We start from the raw sequence: 7,462 nt of genomic DNA, 5'->3' as shown, positions 1-7,462 counted from the left end.
ATTGTGCAACAAACACATAAGTGTAGAGGGTTTCCTGGGAAGGACAGGACCCCCATGGGATTGCAACGCCAATGTGACGCCTTCAAGCGGGAAACGCAAAGCCTGATACTTTGCCTATTCAGCTTGAATCACTCTGTGCGCTTCCTTTCAAATTCTTCTTCCATCCAACTGCAAAATGTCCCATGACCGTAGGAGGGCTCTGTTTTCTTTCTCCTTCACCAGTAGATGCCCTGAGTGAACCCCTTACCTCCTCTCAGATGGAGGACATGGCGTCCATGCTGGAAGGAATCTCCAGAAACTGCTGTGTTTTTAGCAAGAGTACCAGTTCACTTTACTTTAAACTCTAATTTCTGCTTCCACTAGGGCAGGCATTCTGTGGGGCTCCAGCCAGTTAGTGCTTTACCCTAATTCTTTTCTACCCAAACTTCCATCTCTACTCCCTCCCACCCCAAACCTCCAGAAAGCCACATCACTGGAATGGGGCCCATGTGGGACTAACATCTCTTGCAGCCACCGTGCATTCCTCATTAGGTCTACCTCTGCCTCAGACCCTCTACCTCCCAAGACACAACTGCTAGGAACGATCCACACAGGATGAAGTAAGTATAATCCTTTCTTTACTTGACAATGTCCTCTAACCAACTGCTCGCGTCTGCCTACTTCTCTTCACCAACATTCTATGGTCAGCTCCACATGAAGATACTAAATTGGAGCGCGGAACATAACAAAGGGTAATGAACGGGGGGGGGGGAGTGGGACAGAAAAGGAGGGGAATGTACCATGTTAGATTACAACAACAACCTCCTTCAAAGACCCCAGCTGTTTGTTGTCAAATGTGCACTTGCAGATAGAAGCACACTCACGAGAAGGCTACATTTATTGGGGTTTGGACCTTTGCTCATCTCCCACGATCAGTAAATATGATTTTGTTTGGGTTTACTGGATGGTAGTGTTGATGTACCACACAATTGCTTTTTATGGTATTTTGCTAGAATTGCTGCCAGTTCTAAAGTTATAGGTTCCCGGCCCAGTTCCTATTGGCAAAGAGATGGTCTAGGCCCCAAAGGTGAGACACACTCAACTCACAAGCGTGGGTGGCCTAGGTGGGAGTCTGTACAAAATACCCCGACGCCACTTATCAAAACCATTTTTCCTATATGTATTAAACCAAGGTTATCCTATCAGGGGAGGGGGAGTTAGAAGAGATAGTCATCCATTCATCTTCCAAGGTATATATCGTAGATCAAGGGGGAATGGATCACTTGTAACCAAAAATTAGCGGTTCGTGAATCTGGGTGTGAAAATATTAACACCTAGATAGGTGTTAATGAGAACCCTCAATAGCGTATTTTTGAGTGGTATGGGCGGTTCTGGGCGGTTTATCTTGATTCTCCGCCTTATCAATACGCATCAGCATTATCATTGGGTCTCTTTTGTCATGCTGCCTCCACCTGGAGGGAACCACTGTTTCTTGGTAGTGATCAGGAATAATTGTGAAAAAGTGATAATAGTGAGGTTAAAAATGTCGTCCCACACTACCTTGAAGAAATAACAATTTATTCTGGTGGGCGTGTGGGTAGACTATTAAAAAAGAAGAAGTGGTGCTACAGGTTAGATTATATAACTTAAGCACTGTGGGTGTCCGTATCAAAAGGTCGACATGTTTCTGCCCGTTCAGTGCCCCAGGAGGGGGTCGTGGGGCATTCTTCAGGACCTATTAGTGTGAGCTGTTGTTGTACAGTTCAAGTATTAGAAAAAATGCTGTCTTCAGACAATATGATAGATAGCAACGTCTCAGAAATTACTGTTACCTGTGAAGAAATGAAATTGAAAACTAAGAGACAAACAATCAGGAGAAAGCCCCAATTTTGGGGTGGTAGTAGGCTAAAAATAGATAACAGAGCTAAAATCATGGACAAGCAAAAAATGGCAATTCTTATTGATACTGTCAAGCAACTTATATAATGGCAAATCTCTGATATACTGTGGGATTATAGTAGCCAAGGAATGATATATCTATGTGGGCGGTACGATTGGCCGATCACATTTCTATGATATGTTTCCCTTGGTTTATCGAGTGATTGGAACGAATATGAAAAAAATGAAAGAAATCGACAAGATAAAATAAAGGACAAACGTTACAGTCATTCCGATATTTGAACAATCGCAATACAAGCAGACCCCAACGTTGGATAGACAGAGGCAGATTACCTTGAGACGCATCCGATTTTCGGCTTTGCCGTGGCAGCGTCACTATCTTGCCTGTGTAAGTAAAAACGGGGGAGACAGGGAGGGGAAGGGGAGGGAGGTGGGGGGATAGGGTATTATAGATACCGTTAGTTTGTAGAGCTTCAGAGCGGTTTTGTTGACCACCGACGGGATGTGTCTTCCGTACCTCAGTTTCGGGCAATGCACGACTTGTGCTGACGCTGGCAGGCAGGGCTCGTGGAGAACGAGATCCTGTGCGTTGTCGGTTTTAAGCTCCGTGTATGGAGAGACACTGAAAAAAGACTTGTGTGTTGTTCAAAAAAAGGTGGAAGTGGGGTAGATTTTAATAAAAATTATAAAAAGGGCATATAGCCACTCTGAAAAAATAATAAAAATAATTAATAATGATAATGTTCTCCTTGTGTGTTTTTGAAGTGGTTGAAGAACGTTTTAACTTCAAAGAGGTCATTGCTTGTATATAGTTCAGAATTGGGAGCTGATTGGGTAGAGCAGGATGGCATTTTTCAGCGTGTTTGGTGCTATGTAACATTCATCATGTCTTATTTGAAGTTGAGCCAAGGTATATTATCGTTCAGGCCTTTCGTGTCTGTACTGAGGCGGTGGACCCACCTCTGTTCTCTTTCGAAGAGAATTTTCTCGGCATTGTTCTTGCACCCTATTAGTGTTTCTATTACGATCCAATTCAGATCGTCCACTGAGTGTTGTTGTTCAATGTAGTGACGGCTCATTTTGGTGGTTTCACGTCTGCACTTCACATTGCTTCTGTGTTCACAGATTCTCACCTTTATTTTTCTGCAGGACATTCCGATGTACCTGAGATTGCAAGGGCAGGTAATCATGTAGACTACAAAGGCTGTGTTGCAGTTGGTGTGTTGTTTTATGGTCCACTTCAGATCGGGTAGCAGTTGAATAGTTTTTGTTGGTGTTGTTAGATGGCATACGGAACACTGTCCACATGGAAAGTGACCTGTAACTGGCTGGAGGTCCCAAAGGGTATTTTTCAATTTGAGTGGGGCCGCAGGTCTTGTGTGCACCAAGATGTCTTTTAGGTTTCTAGTCCTCTTATTTGCAAATCTGGGTTTCTGCCATTTTAGGTTCCCCGAAGTCAAGATACGCCAGTTTTTGTTAATTACTTTCTTGACGGCAATACTTGCTGTGCTGTATGTGGTGACACAGGTAGGTGTATCATCTGTTGGGTTCCTTGCTGTAGTTTGGAGTAGACAATCTCTAGGTTGGTTTCTCGCTCTTTTTTTGCATTTGGAGATAATCTTGATCGGATAATCCCTTCTGAGCAGCTTGGAGCTTAGGTCGTCAGCTTGTTTTTTGTATTCTGCTAGATCGCTGCAGTTGCGTTTGAGCCGTAGGAACTGGCTGTAAGGTAGATTTTCTTTCAGGGGGCGTGGATGAAAGCTGTTGAATGAGAGGAGACTATTTTTAGCTGTTGATTTGAAAAATGTTCGTGTTTTGATGGTATCATTCTCAACATAGATGGTTAGATCTAGGAAGTCAAGCCGTACATTGTCGGCTGTGTAGGTGAATTTGAGACACTCATCTTGGGAATTCATCCATTGATGGAAGTGGTTAAGGCTTTCATGATTGCCTTCCCATATCACCATGATATCATCAATGTATCGTTTCCAGAAGAGGATGTTGTTAGTGTATGGGTTTATGGGGTTTTGTATGTACATTTGTTCAAACGCACTCACGTAGAGTCCCGCTACGCTTGGCGCAAAGGTACTCCCCATCGAAGTTCCGTGTCGCTGTTGGTAGAGTTTTCCTTCATATTCGAAGTAGTTTTCTGTGAGAGCCAAGGTACAGCATTGTAGGATGAAATGTCTGGGGGTTTGGTATGTCCAGTTTTGACCAAAGAGTATGGTTTCTAAGGTCTCGAGAGTTTTTTGTTGAGGTAAGCTGGTATATAAACTCTCTACATCGAAACCTACTAGAAGCATTGTCTCAGAGGAGAAATTCACATTTTGCAGAAGATTTAGTAGGTCGCGAGTGTCCTTTAAGTAGGTAGGTGTTCGTTGGACTAACGGTTTTAGGAAATGGTCAGCAAATTGGGACAGCGGCTCCAGGACCGATCCTATGCCCGACACAATGGGGCGGCCTGGAGGTGGTCTTTTATCCTTGTGTATCTTGGGGAGCGAGTAGAAATAAGGTGTTCTGGGTGAGATGGTTTTCAAAAACTCAGCTTCGTTGTGTGATATCCATCTATTGGTTTCGGCCTCTTCCACCATGATCTTAATCGTCTGTTGTAATCTTTTGGTTGGATCTATGGTAATTGGACTGTAGTATTTCTCATCTGACAGTAAGTCAAGACATTGATGGTTATAGCCTTCTTTGCTCAATAGAACGATGCCTCCTCCCTTGTCTGCCGGTTTTATTATTATCTCTTTGTTGTTTTTCAATGTCTCCAAAGCTTGTTTTTCTGTATTGGTTAAATTCATGAATGGCTTTTTGACTGTTAATTCATCAATCTCTTTCATTATGGCTTGTTCAAAAGCCAAAAGTTCGATGGGAACCTGATGATTTAATGGGCAAAAAGTGGACTTAAGGCGTAGGGATGTATCTCCTTCTTTGTTTTCCGTCTCTTTTCCAGTAAAAAAGGCTTTCAGTTTCAATTTCCTGCAGAATTCGGAGACTTCGCATTTTGTCTTAAAAATATCCAGATTGGGGGTTGGTACATATCCTAATCCTTTATTCAACACTCTTTCTTGGGCCTGTGTGAGGGTTGTTTCTGTCAGATTGATTATTAACGAGTCGTGCTCGTTCCCGGTTTTTCCTTGGTTACGTTGGACATGCTCCTTGTTTGGACTTGTCTCTCTGGGTCTGTCCACGTTACTCCTTTTCGTCGTCCCCTCTGGTTGGTTTGGCCACGTCCTAAAAAAGAAGGTTGTTGTTGCATATAAGGTCCCATGTATTGTCCCATGGGTGGGGGCCCTGTAGGTAATCTGCCTCTGTCTATCCAACGTTGGGGTCTGCTTGTATTGCGATTGTTCAAATATCGGAATGACTGTAACGTTTGTCCTTTATTTTATCTTGTCGATTTCTTTCATTTTTTTCATATTCGTTCCAATCACTCGATAAACCAAGGGAAACATATCATAGAAATGTGATCGGCCAATCGTACCGCCCACATAGATATATCATTCCTTGGCTACTATAATCCCACAGTATATCAGAGATTTGCCATTATATAAGTTGCTTGACAGTATCAATAAGAATTGCCATTTTTTGCTTGTCCATGATTTTAGCTCTGTTATCTATTTTTAGCCTACTACCACCCCAAAATTGGGGCTTTCTCCTGATTGTTTGTCTCTTAGTTTTCAATTTCATTTCTTCACAGGTAACAGTAATTTCTGAGACGTTGCTATCTATCATATTGTCTGAAGACAGCATTTTTTCTAATACTTGAACTGTACAACAACAGCTCACACTAATAGGTCCTGAAGAATGCCCCACGACCCCCTCCTGGGGCACTGAACGGGCAGAAACATGTCGACCTTTTGATACGGACACCCACAGTGCTTAAGTTATATAATCTAACCTGTAGCACCACTTCTTCTTTTTTAATAGTCTACCCACACGCCCACCAGAATAAATTGTTATTTCTTCAAGGTAGTGTGGGACGACATTTTTAACCTCACTATTATCACTTTTTCACAATTATTCCTGATCACTACCAAGAAACAGTGGTTCCCTCCAGGTGGAGGCAGCATGACAAAAGAGACCCAATGATAATGCTGATGCGTATTGATAAGGCGGAGAATCAAGATAAACCGCCCAGAACCGCCCATACCACTCAAAAATACGCTATTGAGGGTTCTCATTAACACCTATCTAGGTGTTAATATTTTCACACCCAGATTCACGAACCGCTAATTTTTGGTTACAAGTGATCCATTCCCCCTTGATCTACGATTTAAACCAAGGTTACCCATACCTCACCGGGTCACCAAACGCCAGTGAGCCTCATGAGCCGGAACATCCGTAACTCTATCCTACTCTCCGGCCAAGTACCCAAAATCTTGCTGCATTTGTTCCCACTGGCACAAAGCCCCGGATCTAAGGGCAGTGATATGCAAGCAGTCCCTACAGATTTTATGGAGGACATCATCAGTCTTGGGCAAAACTGTTGGCAGTAGGCTGTGGTTCACCTCTCAGGATTCAACAGGAACCATCATTACTCATCACTACTTCAGTGAACATGCTATTCCCAAGTCAAAAAGGAGATTGGACACCTGAGTCAGGTGAGGCAGGTATAGCTACCAACCATGGGACACCTGAGTCCTGGCCACATGTAAAACAACCAACCATTTGCTCGTCTTTGGAGCCTTCTTCCTGCCATTGGTTTTAAAGGAAGACCCGCCCCCTTTAGATCCTCTTCCTGCTGGGATACTTGTGAACTGTTGTTGCCATTCAGTTTGCTCTGGAATCTTTGCAGATGGCTTTGGATGCCATGACACTTCCCCTGCTGAGAATCCTACCCCTTCGCCCTTGACAATTTGAGCTACCCTATGCCAGCAGCCACTGCAAGTCCATTGGGCCAGGCTCCTGTGAGACTCCCAGTGCTGTTACAGTTCTTCAAGACAAGCACCCAAACGTTGCTCCTCTAACCTAACCAATGTAACAACCTTGCATAAGTCATACTTTTACATGACTTTACAATAGCAAATATTCAGTGCGTTAGGAGCTTAATTTGTACCAAAAAAAAGTGCCAGGGCCTTTGAGAGATTGCACCGCGAATTGCCCCTGCCAGTACCAACACAACGGGTAACCATCACACTCCTACCAGTATGATACTTCGGACTATTCTAGGCCTTTGAAATCTATCACAATGGCCAGGAGGCAGGTATTTTTAATGGCTATTGCATTAGAATACATGGGATTCTACGATTCCTGTATGAAAACCTGCCTCCAATTTCTTTCTAATAGGGGGCTTCTGACACACCCAGTCACAAATTATAAGGAAATGATGTCAGAACTCAACTGTAATAAGGTCTGCCAGAACCTGCAGCAGAGGGGGAGGCAAGTCAGGTCAAGGAGCATAATTAAAGCAACCTTTGGCCTTGTTTCTCTGTATGGTCATGAAGCTCCTCTGTAACTCGCGATATTCTTATAATATACAGCAGGGTTTCCTTTAATCCATACATTAAACACTCTGTTATTGTGCTCACCTCAAAATTAGACAAACAGCGCCACCATTTGGCGCACTTTCATAAGTGCTGGT

Source organism: Triturus cristatus, chromosome 7 (genome assembly GCF_964204655.1).
Source record: "Triturus cristatus chromosome 7, aTriCri1.1, whole genome shotgun sequence".
Lineage (NCBI taxonomy): Eukaryota > Metazoa > Chordata > Amphibia > Caudata > Salamandridae > Triturus > Triturus cristatus.
The sequence above is the reverse complement of the archived record's forward strand: the minus strand, read 5'-3'. Positions refer to the sequence as shown.